This window comes from Lathyrus oleraceus, chromosome 2 (assembly GCF_024323335.1).
Source record: "Lathyrus oleraceus cultivar Zhongwan6 chromosome 2, CAAS_Psat_ZW6_1.0, whole genome shotgun sequence".
NCBI lineage: Eukaryota > Viridiplantae > Streptophyta > Magnoliopsida > Fabales > Fabaceae > Lathyrus > Lathyrus oleraceus.
This window is the reverse complement of record NC_066580.1, coordinates 381181539-381201054: the sequence shown is the minus strand read 5'-3', so window position 1 is coordinate 381201054 and position 19516 is coordinate 381181539.

Sequence of the window (19516 nt, the reverse complement as noted above, 5' to 3'; positions counted from 1 at the left end):
GCTAGCCTTCTCAGGGTTTTCTTGTCATTCTTCGACGCACCTTCAGGATACTCCTGAGTCTTGAGGAAGTTCTTGATGTCATAATACCACGGCTTCTCATCAATCACAACAGACTCGGCTGCAAACACATACGCAGGCCTCTCGAGTCGATTCACCGCAACATGTGGCACATGATTCCACCAATGAACTTTGATCATAGACGACAAAGTTGCCAAAGCATCAGCCATCTGATTCTCATCCCGGGGACATGATACAACTTCACCTTCTTGAAGAACGTCAGTATTCTTCTGGTGTAATCTCTATACGGAATCAAATGCGGCTGGTTCGTATTCCAATCTCTGTTGACTTGATTGACCACTAGAGCGGAATCTCCAAATATATCAAGAGTTTTGATCCTCAGATCAATGGCTTCTTCTATCCCCATGATACAAGCCTCATACTCAGCTTCGTTGTTGGTGACGTCAAACGTCAATCTGGCAGAAAAAGGTATATGAGCACCTTTAGGATTGATCAATACTGCCCCAACACCGTTACCATTCATATTCACAGCCCCATCAAACATCAGTGTCCATTTGTCATCCGGATCCGGTCCTTCCTCGACAAGAGGCTCTTCACAATCTTTCATCTTAAGATACATGATGTCTTCATCAGGGAATTCAAACATCATAGGCTGATAATCTTCAATCGGTTGCTCGGCGAGGTAGTCTGACAGAATACTACCTTTGATGGCCTTTTGTGACGTGTACTGAATATCATATTCTGTTAGAATCATCTGCCAACGAGCAACGCGTCCGGTGAGAGCCGGTTTCTCAAAGATGTACTTCACTGGATCCATCTTAGAAATCAATAAGGTAGTATGGTTCAACATATACTGCCTCAGTCGGCGAGCAGCCCAGGCCAAAGCACAGCAAGTTTTCTCGAGCAGTGAATATCTTGTTTCACAGTCGGTAAACTTTTTGCTAAGGTAGTATATGGCATGCTCTTTTCGACCAGACTCGTCATGCTGTCCCAATACACACCCCATCGAGTTCTCAGTCACTGACAGGTACATTATCAGAGGTCTCCCTGGAACTGGAGGTATAAGGATTGGAGGTTTCTGTAAATACTCCTTTATCTTGTCAAAAGCTTTCTGACAGTCATCATTCCACCTGATTGCTTGATTCTTTCTTAGCAATTTGAAAATTGGTTCACACGTGGCAGTTAGGTGAGATATGAACCTTGCAATGTAGTTCAACCTCCCTAAAAACCCACGGACTTGCTTCTCCGTTTTTGGTTCAGGCATCTCTTGAATAGCTTTGACTTTTGCTGGATCAACCTCAATCCCTTTCTCACTGACAATGAAGCCTAAAAGCTTCCCTGATCTCACCCCAAACGTACACTTGTTCGGATTCAACCTCAGCTTGAACTTTCTCAACCGGTCAAACAGCTTCTGCAAATTAACCAGGTGCTCCTCTTCTGTCTGCGACTTCGCAATCATATCATCTACGTACACTTCAATTTCTTTGTGCATCATGTCATGAAAAGAGTCGTCATTGCCCTCTGATAGGTAGCACCAGCATTCTTTAGCCCAAATGGCATCACCTTATAGCAGAACGTGCCCCAAGGTGTAATGAATGTCGTCTTTTCCATGTCCTCTGGCGCCATCTTGATCTGATTATATCCAGAGAAACCATCCATGAAAGAGAATACCGAGGATTGAGCCGTATTATCAACCAATACATCAATGTGAGGTAATGGGAAATCATCTTTCGGACTCGCTCTATTCAAATCCCGGTAATCGACACACATTCTGACTTTGCCATCCTTCTTCGGCACAGGAACGATGTTGGCCACCCATGGGGGATAACTTGTAACAGCCAAAAAACCTGCATCCCACTGCTTCTGAACCTCTTCCTTGATCTTAGTTGCCATATCAGGACTCGTTCTACGAAGCTTCTGCTTGACCGAAGGACATCCTTCTCTAAGAGGTAATCGATGCACCACAATGTCTGTATCTAACCCAGGCATATCTTGATATGACCAGGCGAATATCTCCACATATTCTCTCAGCATCTCAATCAGCCTCCTCTTGACAGAGTCCTCTAAAGCAGCCCCAATCTTGATTTCTCTTTTGGCGTCCTCAGTACCCAAATTAACAACCTCCAACTCCTCCTGATGAGGTTGGATGACCCTTTCCTCCTGCTTCAGCAATCTGACCAATTCTGCAGGGAGTTCACAGTCTTCCTCACTCTCCTCTTCAGCTTGGTAGATGGGATTGTCGAAATCATACTGAGCCATAACAGAACTGTTCATAGTGAATGCCATAAGATCGCTTCTGCATGTTTAATGCTTTGTTTTAGAAAAAGAGTTCAATAAAGTCACAAAAAACAAAAACATTGCCATTTTTATTGTTTTTGAAAAAGGATGAAAACAAAAAATAGAAAGACAGGGATCACAAAGTTTGATTTCAAAAAATGTCCTTCATTAATGATAATCATTAAAACATGATGAGGCCCTACAATGAATCACTACGCCTTGGGCAGATCGTAGGATTTTCATGCAAAATGACAAAACAACAGAAAATTACTCTGTCAGAAGAGTAACTTGAACCACTTCTTCAGTCGTCCAGTTGTTGATAGACCCCCCTGGTGCACACGGGCGAACCCAGTTGTCCAAATCACAATCACTGTCACAGTCTTCACTACCGGTTGCAGAGACGTCGCCATGATTCATCAGCCCAGCGCTGGTAAAGGTACTCGGACCCGCTTGACCATTCTGCTCTGCTTGGAGAGGCTCGTAACCAACGCCAAATTTGTCTTCTTTGACAGGCAAATCCACCATCTTGCCCCAGCCTTCAGCTTTGCCAGAATCAACAACCTCCTTAGCCTGCTTGTAAGAAGTAATTGAAGCACCTGGCTTCCTCTGCTCAGCGTACGCCACTTTCTCAAGAGCCACAGTCTCAAACGCCTGGCATAAGGTTTCGTGGATCTCGCCATCCACCTCAACATACTTGAACGAGGATAGATGACTCACCAGAATCTCTTCTTCACCGCACACAGTCACAATCTGACCGTTCCAGACATACTTGAGTTTTTGATGGAGAGTCGACGAGACTGCCCCTGCTGCATGAATCCATGGACGCCCCAATAAACAACTATAGGCGGGCTGGATGTCCATAACATAGAAGATGATATCGAATACCTCAGGACCTATCTTCACAGGCAAGGTAACTTCCCCACACACAGAACGTTTGGATCCGTCGAAAGCACGAACGATCAGGTCACTAGGAGTAAGCACAAACCCTTCCACATCAATCTTCTTCAGAATCTGCTTAGGCAGCACACCCGGTGTCTACCAATACGTGAGACAACACTGCCCCCTTGCACTCCATGGTGATGTGCAAGGCTTTGTTATGGTTCCGCCCTTCAGGCGGTAAGTCCAGGTTGGTGAAACCCACACCATGCCTGGTGCTCACATTGGCCATCACGCCCTCCAGTTGATTGACAGAAATCTCCTGAGGCACGTAAGCCAGATTCAGCATCTTCAGCAAGGCATTACGGTGTGCCTCAGAGCACAACAACAGTGAAAGTATAGAAATCTTGGACGGAGTTTGATTCAACTGATCTACAATCTTGTAGTCACTCTTCTTGATTATCTTCATAAACTCCTCCACGTCCTTCTCAAATGACCCCTCGGGCGCTTCCTTCTGGACAGGTTCTTCCTCAACCACAGCTTGCTTACCCTTTGCTTTGGCGAGAGCCTCAGCATTATTGTCCCTCAAAGGCTGCGGTGCGAACAGACGACCGCTTCTGGTAAAACCTCCTGGACCCCCTACATTATCCACAGCCGGACCAACAGTTGCAGGAACTCTATTCGGTAAACCAATTGTCACTGGAGCTTGATTCACTGGTCTCGTCTGACTTTCAGCCCTTCTGTTACTGCGGTAAGCATTATCATACTTCCACGGCACGGCTCTACTATTCTCAACAGCCCTTCTTCCAGACGCGGCGATAGTAGTTGGAGCACTGATGGTTACAGGCACGGAAATGGTAACTGGGGTACCATTTGTTGCAGGTGCACTAACGACCCTTTGTCCACGTCCTTCAGACGGTTTAAAGTAAATGGTGATAGTTGACACTGTTCCACGATCTTTTACAGCCCTACTGAATTGCAAACAACCCTCATCCATCATACCCTGGATACCGGCCCTTAACTGGTCGCAACCATTCTCAGATTCTGCACAGCCCAAACAATCCTCATCACAGCCCGAGTAGACACCCCCATTCAGCAGACGGCCCTTCACAACTAGCAGAGAAGTCTGAACATCATCAACATTAACAACCAGATCTTCAGCTTCCTTCCCCTCAATATTGTTCACTCTATGCCCACCATGCTGAGGCATAGGGTTGTTTACGACGTTAGGCACTGGAGCGAAGTTGATCGCCTTGGCATCGATCAAATCTTGGACCTTGTGCTGGAGAGCCCGACACTTCTCAGTATGATGCCCTGGTGCCCCAGAGTGAAAGTCACAACGGACGTTGGCGTCGTACCCAGGAGGCAATACTGTAGGCGGAGCCATTGTACGCAACTCAACCATCCCCAACCTGAGTAGTTCGGGCAGTAGTTCGGCGTACGACATGGGTAGCGAATCAAAACGTCGATCAGGCATCCTTTGTCTGGGCTGATACGGACGTTGCTGTTGTTGTTGTTGTTGCGGTTGTTGAACTCTTTGTTGTTGTTGTTGACGAGGTTGAGGTGCCGGAATGGTTACTGCAGCAGCTTGACGGTATTCAATTCTGTTCTGATCTCTGCGGTGTTGAACAGCATTAGTTTCACCCTCTCTTCGACGAGGTGCCCCAGCAAATGGCTTCTTAGAAGAAGAGGAACCAACATCTTGGATCTTCCCAGTTTTAATCAAACTCTCAGTCCTCTCTCCACAAATGACAACATCAGAAAAACTACCGAATGGGCAGCTCCCCATCCGGTCCATAAACACACCTTGAAGAGTACCGATAAACATATCTGTCAACTCCCTCTCCAGCATAGGGGGTTGAACTCTAGCAGCCAGTTCACGCCACCTCTGGGCGTACTCCTTGAAACTCTCATTGGATTTCTGACATAGACTCTGCAGCTGAGTCCGGCTAGGCGCCATGTCCATGTTGTGTTTGTATTGCCTCAAAAAGGCCTCACCTAGATCCCTCCAACAGCGGATAGAATCTCTCTTCAATTCCATGTACCAGTCCAAAGAAGCCCCAGATAGACTATCTTGGAAAAAATACATCCACATCTTTTCATCATCGGTATACGCAGAGATTTTTCGATAATAAGCCTGCACATGGGTGCGAGGGCAAGAAGTACCGTTGTATTTATCGAAGGACGGTGCTTTGAACTTGTAAGGGATTCTCAAACCTTCCACCAACCCCATATTGGTAACATCAAAACCGAGAGAATTTTGACATTCCATAGCCCGGATCTTCTCAGCAAGGGCATCAACTTTACGATCCCTCTCATCAACCCTTCCCAGAACATCTTCGTCTTCACTGAGCAGAGTAAACATATCCTCTTGTCTGTCAACAATCGGAACAGGATTACGGGCCGGGGCACGGACTGCTCTGGCATTAGCGGCATCTGGAGCAATAGGTTGACCGTTGATTCGAATACCCCCCAACTCATCACCTACAGCATAGTTGTTGATGGGTACAGCAGCAGCAACATTGTTATCATTGACCGGGCCTCCCTCTGGCGGAGCATGGTTGACCGGTGGAATTGCAGCCTCTTGTCTCTGAACCATGGCTCGAAGTTCTTCTTGACCTTGTGCAACCCCTTGCATCATATTCATAAACTGGGCCATGTTAGCCTTCATCTCAGCCAACTCAGCTTGAACTTGATCCATACCTCTCTGTTGATTCAGTCTTGTTGAGTAGCGGTGCGGACGTTGATCAGCTATCCTGCCTGAACAGGAACCAAGAGTGAGAAGTCACGACCAAGAACACCTGTTATGCAAAATGATATGAGTATGGTGCTAATGATGCGTATGATGCACATGATATGTTCATTCCTCAGGCATTCAAAGAGCCTGAGTCATCCTCAAAAGATGGCAACCTGCAGCAAGAACAACATAGAAGCACAGAAACAACATACACAAGAGTGATGAGTACAAGGTGAAACCAACAACCTCATCAATATGAGTAACAGGATCATACAACAAAGTTGACAAAGAAAATCCAAACAATCGGAGTACAACAATGAATCCCATCCAACAAGCCTGGAGGTGATCCTCAACATACATATCAAAGATACAAGCTAAGACAAACGGCCTCCCAGAATGAGAGTCTTCAAGTACTGACACTGGTCTATCAACAGGTCACATTCTGAACATTCTGGTAAAAGAGTGATCTTCTCCTTCAGTTGTCGTCTAAGCTCTACCACTTCTCCTCCAAGGTGGTTCTCTGATGCCTGTCTCAAGTCTACTTCCTTCTTCAACTGGATGTCTTTATCTCTGAGTTGCTTCTCCAAGTCTCTGATCTTCTTCTGATAGCTGGCCTCAACCCTCTGCAACCTCAAGCACTCCCAGTGTTCTGCATCTAACATGCTCTCCACCTCCTCGTAGGATCTCTTCTTGCTTCTCAGTCTGCTAGCATCCTCTTCTCGCACTCCTCTGAGTTGATGAGCCAAATTCAAACTATCAGCTTTGGCTTTGTACAGCTCCATTTGGGTATCTTGCTCCTTCTCTCTCAAACGGCGATTCTCCATCAGGGCTTGCTTGTAGTGCTCCGCAGGCACACTCTCAGCAAGGATCAAAGGTGGTTGCTCCTGCAACGGCTCCATCCTATCGTAGGGTAACAACAAAGTTTCTACTCTCTCCTTGACCCAATCAGTGTAATCAGGCATAGCAACGGCAAACTTCTTCCCTAAGACAGATCCATCCTTTATACCAATAGACTTCCAAGCTCTTCCTATCTGCTCCAATCTATCCGGGTCACTCTGCTTCTCAAAATACACACTTTCAGCTACCTCAACCTCAAGTGGTCTTCCCTTCATCACAAACCCCAACTGGCGAAGAGAAAGAACCGGGTTGTAATTGATGCAACCCCTAGTCCCTATGAGTGGCACATTACGGAATCCTCCACAGCTCATAATGACGTTACGCACATCCATCCGGTAAGATTGCCACCTGATATCATAGGAGGTAAGAGACATAACCCTCTGAGTCCACTTATGCGTGCTCTGAGCATCCACAAAAGGTCCACTGACTGGCAGGAGAGACAAGAACCATCTGAGCAAAAGCGGGAGACAACACCTGATAGCCCCACCCTTACCATGCCTACTGTGAATAGCATAGTAAGTGTCAGCTAACAGAGTAGGAACTGGATTTCCTCCAATGAAAATACTGACTGCAGCATAGTCAACAAAATTGGGCATACTCGGAAACAGGACGATCCCATAGATCATGACGGCCAACTGAGCATGAAAGGCTTCCCAACTTCCCTTCTTTGCTTCTTCTCTAGCTACCCTCAACAGAAACTTCAAAGGCAATCCTACAACATCCCCACTGGACTTCCAACTATCACTGACTTCCTTGATACCCAAATGGAGAGCTTTGGCAACAACTCTGAAATCAACCTCCTTGGGCACATCCAAGAAAGGAACCTGATACCGGACCGGGACACTCAGCAGAATGGAATACTCCTCAAGAGTAGGCGCTAACTGATAATCTTGAAAGGTGAAACAATGAAGCTCTGGGTCGTAGAACTGTAGAAGAGTCTGCAACGGCACCAGATCGACTACCATCTTCAACAGTGTCAGAATATCTCCATACTGGTCAACAAACCCCTTCTGGTTACCACTGGTCATAAGGTTGCTCAACTCAATCAGAGACGTCAAAGGTTCACGGTGAAAGCTGTAGGAACAAGTCTTCCGCTTCAACTCTGGGACTGTTGTCATCTCTATCAGTGAACAAGCTCTGGAATGTACCTGAGAAATGATATGCATGCAGGGATTAGCCTTTTTTTTCTTTCCTTTTCTTTTTTCTTTTTTTTTTGTATCTTTTTTTTTTTGCGTTTCTTTTGAAAAATAAATATGCTATGATGCAAATGATGCAGACAAGACTGGTTGGCTGTGTCTCTCAGAACACAGGATCAAAGCTTCGGCTTGAACTCGGAACCACAAATTCATCTGAAACCCAAAGTCATCTGAGACCCCAAAATTCTGAACCAATAGTCACCAACAAGATCACAAGTCACCAACAAGTCACCAACAAGTCACCGACAAGTACCTGTAATAATGATCATTCCCTCCCCACTCACGGGTGTCGTCTAGGCCAGGGTAAGGTCGAGAGAAACGCAGCATAGATAACCTTTCGCAGAACATCATCATATACACACCCGAAGTATGTAACGATAATGTCCCACCAGGGTCTGAACTGCTCGTGATATCAATGTTCCGCTAAGTGGCGCAATACCACCCGCTTCCCATGAATCACTCTATTCCTAAGTATCCTAGATTTCACTCATAGCCTGGGTATTGGGCCTTTTACCTCATGTAACTCCCACCCCAACAGAGAGAAACAGACAACCAGCCAGGTGAATAATGAATGTGAATGAATGCAAACATAAGTGCAAACATAAATGCAAACAATAAATGGAATGAATGCAATAAAAAACAGCAAACAGCAACCAAAGCCCTAACCTAGAGAGCGCTAGGAGAGACTCGCTTAGGGAAGATGGACCAGCACAGGTCAACTTCTCTATTATCCCCAGCAGAGTCGCCAGCTGTCGCATCACGCGAAAAACCGGCGGGAAAACAAGAACAACAGAGCCGCCACCGTGCGTTATTTATCCCAAAAGAGGGAAAGGAAACGCTCAGAGTAAACCTAGGAAAGAACATGGTCTCGCGACCAAAGAGAATGGGTTCGGGAGTCGGTTATGCGAAGGGAAGGTATTAGCACCCCTACGCATCCGTCGTACTCGACGGGATCCACGCACAAACGGAAGGATAAATGGTTGCTATAACACTGCTCACACACACACACTGGCTGAAAGAGACACAAGAAAACAGACAAGACTGACTCGGCAGGACATCGTATCCTGGGCCTACTTAGTCTATCAGGCATAGACATCAGAGTCGAAGTAGTTCGGACTGGGGAAACGACACATGCTCGCTAGGATTTCGCATCCTATGCATACATATCTCATTGGACGAAGGAGAATCAGAGCATTCGTAGCTCGGCTGACACGCACACAAACAAACACGGGCAAAGGCAAACGTGGAGCCTGAATGCCAATCACTGGACTTACATCAGCATCTGAACCAGAACACACACAAGAAGGCAAACATGGAGCCCAAATGCCAATCACTGGACTTACATCAGCATCCGAACCAAACACACACACACTGGAACCTAACTGCCACTCGATGGACTTACATCAGCTTCCAAGCACACAACAACACAAAACAAAGACACAGGCGCCCGGAGAGATCTGCTCATCTCCTGCCTACGTACCTCATCTGGTATGAGGATCAGGGCGACGTAGTTCCCCTACAGAGGGAAAAAGGACTAGCCTAAACCAGATAACAGAGGGAGACACAACTAGGGAGACTACGACTCGAGCCTAGATGTTATCATGCAAAATCATCCCTAAGTTAAGGTTTCTAACTAACTTGCACAGAAAGCAAGCCTATCCTAATCATGACTTGCACAGGAAGCAAGCCACACACACACTTAACTTGCATATGAAACAAGCCAAGCAAAACCTAACTTGCACAGGAAGCAAGTCTAAACTAACCTAACTTGCACAGGGAGCAAGTCAAACAAACACACAAGCACATGTAGCACACACTATATACAAACAAAGGCTCACACAAAGGTTAGGTTTTAGTCGAGGGGTCATATCAACCTCAACAAACAAACCTCTGGAACTGGGTAGATGTTGCTCTTAACCTTGACATTGAGAGCCAAAGTGAAGCAGATGAAGGGTGAGTGAAGATGAGACTTCACAGCTCTTATACCTGGCCTGGGAGAGCTTAAGACAAGAATGTGTGGGTTCAGAAGGTGGGAACCCTTCTACACATTTGATACTGACTCAACTGTACAGTTGTACAAGATCTTGGGTTTGTATCTGCAATGCATCAACACAGTGGTGTGAGCAGAGCAGAAGACACACAGAATAGCAGGGGATAGGTTGCATATCCCTTGGGTTCTGCCAATTGCCTCTTCACTTAGGAGGTCTTTGACTATGTACAAGGACAAGATTTAAACATACACAAACATTGCCTCTTAAGGAGGACTTCAGACAGTTGCCTGGCCAAGTAACAGGCCAGGTCTTCCAGACTACATGAAGATAGAAAGGTATACCTCAATCCAAATTGCTTAATAAGCAAAGCAAAGCAAAAGTTCACAAGGAACTGAGCAACTAAAAGCACCTGAAATAGTCAAGCAAACATTAGTATACAAATCAAAGTTAAATCAAAATGAAACAGATATCAACCAGTCAACACAAGCAAGTGAATGTGCAAGGCACAAGGCTCAAGGCATGTGAGCCAAGCAACCTATAAAACAAAACATGTTAGTCATGATAAACAAACACACACAACCAATTTGTATGGGTCTCATTGGGTAATTGTTGCTTAACCTGAAAAAATAAGCTCAAAGGTGAGTAACAGGACCACTAGGGCAAGCCTAGGGTCAAAAAGGAATGAAGAAGTCCAAAACAGCAAAGGGAAAGTATCCAAAATCATGTTCAAACAATCAAGAAACAATACCAATTGGTTTCACATTCATATCAATTATCATCATCATTTCATGAACAAGTTAGGTCAAGGTATAGCAAACAGAAGCTCATAGGAGTCAACAGAAAGACTTGCATCAAAAGCAAACTCAAACATTTCCAAAAGTCACCAAATAAATCATGATCAATCACAACACATAGCATGGTAAGCATGTCAAATTTCATCTCATTTGGACAAGTGGAAGGCAGTCAATGAAAATCAGAAAGTCAAAGCAATTTTGAACATGCTCAAAGAAGTCAACCAAACATGTATCAACTTCAAAAAATCATAACTCAGTGATAGCATATGATAAATGAATGGGACTAAAACCATGGCAAAGCTTAAGATGTCTAGTAATCACATATCAAATTTCATGTCCATCTAATAAAGTATGAGCATTTCACAAAACAAATGGGAACAAGTGTCACAAAAAGTCAACATATGACTAAACAGGGGAGAAAATCTCAAACAATTAGGAAATGCCACAAATAATTCCAAGAAAATTCACATGTAAACTAGACATACAAGAGTACATTCATGCAAAAATTCAAACCAATTTGAGTTCAAGAAGCATGGTAATGAAAATCAACAAGTTACACAACAATGGTGTGACACAAATTGTCACACCCTACTTCAAAAAATCATAACTCACAAACCAGCAATGATAAATGCACAAACTCTACACCAAAATCACCATGAATGTGTCTAGTTTAAGCACAAAAAATTTGGGAGCCATTGGATAAAGCATCATCATTTCACAATTGTTTTGGCAAAAGGTACAAAAAATGGATACATGTCAAAAACCCTAATACCATTTAAAATTCACTCATCCAAAAAATCAGCAAAAATCATGATAAAAAAGTAGAGATCCAGATGAACACAATGCAAAAATTCCCATGAATTTTGGATTTGAAATGAAGATGTTATGAATTTTGTAAGTTGGATGGATCAAAGTGAAATAATTGTGAAAAAACAACATTATTCAATGAGACATGGGGTCCGGGAGTGGCAAACTTGTAATTTCTTGGACCTTTTAATGAAACGCGGCGTTGCGTTTACAAGCGTGGCAAGCTGCTAGTGGTTCATGCTAATCCAACAGAACAAATTCATGCAGTAACGTAAAAAACAAAATCTGGAAAAATGGTTTTAGGGTTTCCAATGAACAGTATGAAGCTTCATCATCTTCCCAATTCGATTCAAAAGAAAAATTCCAGAAATCAAAATTAATCATACTAAAATGATCAGCAAGCTTCACTCATGCATAATCCATCATCCATTTTCATTAAAACAAGCCAAGCATTCGGAATCGAGTAAAAACAAAATGCATCACCAAACTTAAAAGCTAGATTTCTCCTAACTCAAGCAACCAATTAACACGATTCCAAGTTCATTGCAACCAGGGCAGTAAGATCTACACATAGCATAACATGATTTTGAAAAGAAAAAAAAAGATTCGAAATCTTACTTATTTTTGAAGCAAATGGAGAAACAGTGATGGATTGATGCTGTAAGCTCGAAACAGCTACCCTATAGACCTCCAAATGATGGTTGGTGAAGATGGTTTGGCTTGAAACAACTTGAAATAGCTTTAACCAAACTTTACCATTGATGATGCTTTGGAAAAACAGTCGTGTAAATGCTGATACAGATGGTGTTTGAAGGTTGAAACCAGCTCCAAATGATGAGTAGATGTTGTATCAAACAAAGCAAAGTTGTGCAGTTGCAATTAGTTGACAGAATTTTGAAAATGGAAGAAGATGAGAATTTGAGAGAATGAAGTTTTCTGTGTAGGATGTTGGCTGCTAGGGTTTCCTTTAGCAGGAAAATGATGAATATATACCCTGTTTTGTGGTACTGATTAGGGTTCATGAAAGATGGAATGGAGTTGGTGAAAAATGTACTTTTGTCCAATTTTCAAGCAAGTTAGTGATGGGTGTGTGTACTGCACGAAAATGGGCTTCCAACAAGTCTCAAATGTCATTTCTGAACATATTCCAATGGCCAAAGTGATTACAAATGGTTATTTTAAAAGGTCAAAATTTCACTTCACTTGAAATTAATTCAAGTAAGTCAAAAAATGCCATTTTGATCCATGAGGTTTTGGTGCATGAGGGTTACATATTTGGAAAGAGGGGATCAAATGTGACTTGTAGGAAAAAACCCACCCAAATTGGCCAAATGGTTTGAGAGATATGGCCTTTTGAAGTTCAAGAATTTCTGAAAATGATTTGATCATAACTTGCCAACCATACATGGGAATTGAATGTTCTTGGACGTTTTGGAAATGGGAGAACAAGATCTTCAACTTTCATGTTGGACAAAAATTCATTTGAAGCTTGTATCATGATGTAAGTTTGAGGATCAAGACTTTCCATTTTTGGCAAGTTTCAATTACAGGTCCAATTTCTATTTTTGGAAATTTCTGATCTGGCTTCAAATTCTTCCATGATGGTGTTTGACATGATATATGAGGCCTATTTGGACATGAATAAGCTCTCTCAAACCAAATCCAACCATCAAAACCATAAAATCAGACACAGTTGACCAAGTTTGACTTTTTAGGGTTTCTGACTGACTGTGCATTGAATGATGACTTCTGAACATCCAATCCTTGATCAAAACACTTCAAATGGATCCCCAAGTCATGTGAACATGTTGGACCAACCCTAGGGCCTTGGCTCAATGGAATTTGTACTTGCTTGCTTGACTGACTGATCTCTTGACCAGTTTGACCTAATTCTCTTGATTGGCTTGCACTTGAGGCAAATAGGACAATGCAATGTCATGCAGTGGACCATGTTATGTTATGACCTAATAATGACAATGTATGTACAATGATAGGTGCAAATTTGAGGTGCTACACACTTATTCTATCATTTTAGGCATACACCACTATGTAACGTTCTAGGCTCATCTGTTACGATTTCATATCAAACTCATACATTAGATGAATTCATTAAATGGAACATTGTCCAACATATTATTTCAATCTCCGTTAACCTTAAATATCTTCTATGTTTTTCACATTTTTAACCACGTAACACATGCCATTATTTTATTTGCTTATGTTTACTTTACTACTTCTTATATGAAAATCATTATGCATAATACAATTCATGTGGGACCAATACTCTTTCTTATCACTTACTACTAGGTCGATTGTGTATACTTCCACATACAAAATAGCCATCAGTAAAGTCCACCGTTAGAGCTTTAGGTCTTAATCACTCTAAAACTAGACATCTTAAAGGAAGGATCTAGTTAAGTTGATCAAGAGTGTTTGGGTTATACGGAGAGTCGTGCAATCCATGTTTAGAATATCTTCACCAATCGATAATCAAGTCGTAACGAAATTAGTATTGATGAAGTTATAAGGTGAGGTGAGCAAGTGTAATAAATAAATAAATGACAGTTAGAGATAGAGATGATAGGATAAAATTTGTTCTACATTTTTTACTTTACCCTATTTTTTAAGAATGGATTAGGAGAAGATTTGTCAACGATATACGTACACTAGGATTATTATACGGTGAACCCCAAAGTGTGGGAATTCATAAGTTGACAAGCCAACATCTAGTGTAATGACATTATCTAACTATGTGAACTACAACGTGAAGGAGTGAAAATTAAGAATCAAAAAGAATTATGCGACCAAATTGAATCCGGGTAGCGTAGTCGAAAAGGAAGAGATTCCACATAATTATGAATGATTGAATCTTCACCATAAGATTATTTAGCACCCAACAAACCATATAAAGTGAATCTTGGAATTATAAGGATTAGGTATTGGAAGATTCTCTACTAGAGAATGGAGTAGTCAGATAAACAATCGACATAGTAGATGCCAAATAAGTAGGTTATCTTTAGAAGGGTAAGATATTACTATGAGAAAATGAAATTTGAGGAGGCAACGTATAGTGCTACTTTGGCCAACAATTAGCTTGGATGCCAATATTGAGTTTAAGTCGAGCATAATGCTAGTATGAGAAGGATACCTATTGGGACAAGTGTGAAGTATGTATTAAACATTTTGAAGTTCTACACACAATACGTGGTAAAAGTTACCTAGTAAATACTGCACATGGTTAATCATGAATTGTGTAGAAATTAATCAAGAAGAGACTAAAATTAAGAAGCGTCGAGCGAATGAATGTGTTTCGCCTGTAGCGACTAGATATTTGGGTTATTGTAAGGAGTTTCCATGTAGAATTCAGGGGAGTTACATCATAATGGATTAGAAAGAACATGATAGAATAATTATACGTAAAATCGATGGTAAAGATTAGATTTTTCAACTCGAGGCACAGGGAAACGTTATATCATCAAGATCTATTAAGATGAAAAGCAACTGTAAGTTGAGAAATCATGTTGAGGAGATGCAAGTTGACCGTGAAGTTGAGAAAAGCTAGAGGTAGATCATCAGTACGTCTAGTAGGAGACGTAAGTGAAATGCTAATTTCAAAGACAAAATTATTTTAAGGGGAGAGATTGTAATATCTCTATCCAAATTATAGTTAAACATCCCACTTATGTGTCTAAGAATGGGGCTTTGGAGAGATCAAAATTCCCATTCTTTCTTTTTAAAAAGGAGAACACAATTGAAAGGATAAGAATAGCAAGGGATTAAACTTCCCAAATCCATCATATTCTTCCATTCATCAAGGCCATGCATTAGAGGGTAGTCCAGGTGTTATACCAAACTACATCTTACAACTCAAAATGGTATTCATACTAATATTATCTTCATTATACTCTCATCTAGTTTCAATCTTCTAACCACCATTGACATCCTTAATTTATGATTAACCATCATGATGAGGATGGTGGATGAACCTGAAATATTGGATGATGGAAGGCAAGACGCACTAGAGTTTTGGGCATGCAAAAATAATTAAGGTAAGTATCATCATTATCATCACCATCATCATCGTCATCATCATCATCATCAACAACCTTCTCCCCTTCTCCAATTCCTATAGAGACGTGGGTTTTCCCACCATTTAAGTTATGTTTTTCCTTTTAAGTGAGTCGTAATTGTTATTAATGCATGTTATAATATTTGGTTTTACAGTTGTTAGTTGTTGTATCCACTTCAAGTCGATGTAGTTTCATAGCCATTATAGTGCCTAGTAAGTTGATCAATAGTTAAGGTTGAATGTTGGTTGTTGAGAGCTAGTTTAATTTTGAATAAATAAAAAATGCAGGGCTTTTTGGGGCCCGTTACAAGTCGTATAAAGGGATACGGTCAGACCTTAACGACATCTGGTCTTTGTACCAGGGAAAAAACAGGGTGTAGCATATGTGTTGCGGGTTTGCAAACACCCACTAAGTTACATAAACCTCAAATTATTATGTAATGAACCCTAATCCATAATGTTCTTGATTCCTTAAGATGTTATGGATATGTTTATGTGTAATTTCATGTGAATCGGGGTGGAAATGCTAGGGATGTAAGTATCTCATTAAGCATAGCGATGAGTTGTATGATACATTGAAATCAAGTTAGGACATAATAGGGTTTAAATTACGGACATTTGACGCTATTGTGGATGTTTAGAACTACAATAAGTATTAGGAATTTGATGGTTTATAGGGACCTTCCAAGGAACTGACTGGTGTGCATATAGAGGATGGGTGGATGATAACATATATTTCTAGCTATATGCTTGGCAAGTAGGGCTGAAGTCTTACAGACCATGGGATGTTGATGATTAGATCAACTATGCTCGATTATGGGGGACCATTGCTTCCATGAATTTTGAGTTATATATGAGTTACATGGTTTCCACCATATATCTATATGGAACAAAATATGTGATTATTTGTTAGATCATTCGATAGATAAGTTCTTATATCGTTTTACATGTATTAGCTTAAAATTCTAGAATGCGCATAGACGCGTGTCATACCCCAAAATTTACCCTACCCTTCACAATGATCACCTAGGTCAATAACTTTAGTCATGTGCATATCTTTATGGCCAGTCATTTCATTTGCATAAGTATTGGCCAGTCAAGCTTTGTTCAAGGCCTTTTGTCTTTGGTTCATCAGGAGATGTCATTAGTTGAATTTGATCCATTTTAGGTCCCATCATTCCATATATTCATATCATATGGTCATTTCCATTCTTGATGGTTCGTCCATGGGTATTTGGTCTATTCAACTTCATTCAATCATGGTGTGCATTCATGTTCATAGTTGTTCAAGATCTTGGTTTGTGCTTGGTTTATTAGATAACCAGTTCACAATCTTCAGTTCAATTTCATTCATGCCCTTTTCAATCCATTCGAATACCTTATTTCATTCATAGTATGTTCTTTTCACCACAAGTGTTCATGCTACAGTTGACTTTTGATCAATTATTGACTTTTTGGTCAACCAGCTGACCAAAGTCAATGGATCCCCATTGACCCCCGGAGACATGTTTCTATTCATTTTATCAGGTTTCATCATTAAAATGCATGTTCTTGTGTTTTTCCATACATAAGAGGTTAGGTTCATTTCTAGGTCAGACCAACAAATGGACCGCATTTTGGACCAAGGAACCACGTCCAAAACCTGGTCAGACCAGCAAACGGACCAACAATTGGACCTACGAGAATCTTTCCCATTTCAAGCCATTTTCCATTTTTACTATTCAATTTCTATTTCATTCTGCCATTAATCAAAATTTCCAAACATAGTCCATTTAAACGAAGTTTCGCCATAATTCCATACATGTACAAAATACCATTCTTATTACATTTCACAACATTTTCATACATACATAAATATTCACATATTTCATTTCATGATTACAACAAAATTAAAAACATTCAAATTTCCAAACATTTCCATCATAGACCATTAGTTCAATATTTCATACATTCAATTTCAATTCCAAATACCTTACATAGTCAATTATAACCATTACAACCACGAACCAAATTACAACATATATTTCTACATAAACCATATATAACCACAAACTATGTTATTAATTCCCATTGTAACATCAATACAATAATAACAAAACTACAAAACTCAAGCAATCCATATCCAAATCAAGCTCCAATATCCAAAACACCAAGCTTCATAGTCAAAACCATAAATCCATAACATTCCAATAGCCAAATTCCACAGCATCCATGAAGCACTCCAAAATAATCCCAATGAACATGATAACTTCAAAACAACTCCCTGAATCCAATAACTAATGCATAAAACTTGCATACAATTCACAACACATGCATAAGTTCACAAATTAAGTAGCATTCACTCAATAGCGCCCATAGCATTTTTTCCATGTACCAAACCTTGCAAGCCATAGAAAATAGAACTAAACCAATTTACATATCACATCATTAGCAGTATAATTCACATCATTAGCATAAGCATATACACTAGCATGGTAACATAATAGTTTCACAATACAATGCATTGACAAGCAATCATAACACATTTCCATAGCATTCCAATTGAACAACCATCATAAACAATACACCAAGTTGCATTCCATTGCATGTGACATACACCAAAATAAAGAAAACATTGGCTAACAACTAAGCATCAGAAGTAGCTACAATGCATACAAGTTACAAGTGTACTAGAAGGCCAAGACATAACAATGTCATGAAAATAGAAATTAATCATCAGTAGCAGCTAAAAGCCAATCATTCAATTGAACATGCATTCAACAAACATGCTACATAGCAGGTAAAACAAATCAGCAACAACAACAACAACAATTCAACTAGCATGCAAATACCAACTAGCCTCCATCAAAACCAACATTACTAACAAACCACAACTGACATTTCACTCCACATCCAACTAACCAGCATTCCTATTAATCCCAACTAACTCCTAACATAAAGGTAACTAACTTCACCAACTCCCTAATTGAACATCAAAAATCCACAAAACTGATCTCAACACTAACTAACTTTTGAATCATCTAACTAACTCACTAATCCTCAGGTCCCAACTAACTCTAATTGATTATTAGCAAATTCCTAAACTAACCTCAAAGATCACTTCCTATAAATCATGTTCATCACCTTCAATTTAGGGGATCACGATTTTTCAGAAGTTTTCAATTTCAGTCTTCACTCTCCCAATTCACTCATAAATGTGTTCTTAATGACCATTTAATGATTCATTGCCTGATTCACATGACCATTAATGCATGCGTTGACTGAGTAAATGCACATGTATGTTGTCATTGATTCACATGCCTAATCCACATGTTTTGATGATTCAATGTTGACTCCTCAATGATCCATGTCCACATCATCTTATCCATATCCATTTTACTTGTTGCACATGTTGATTTTGGCTGGGCCTTAGTGTATGGGCTTAAGAAAAACTGCTAAACACTGCCTTGTTTAATGATACACCCCTATTTCCATGTTACATTTTAATTGGGCTATTTTTCTAGAGCCCATGCGCCAGTTTTCACATTGCACCCTTGTTTCCAATTCTTCCCCCTTTTAATTCTTATTTTTTCTTTATTTTTTTGGCACATTTTTCTTCATGATAATTTTGTGTTAATTTTTTACCATTCATTCTACTATAATTAGGATATATTTTACCATGAAATTAAGAGTTGATTTAAGCATTATGTGATCAATTTTGTTTAAAACTTTTGATGATTTTAATTCACATTTAATTGAGAATTTTATCCTTTGCATGATTGTTCATAATTGATTACCTTTGATTAATTGTCCATTTGATCCATAATTCATGTTTAGGTAATTTTGATCATTAGATTTAATATCCATTTAATTCT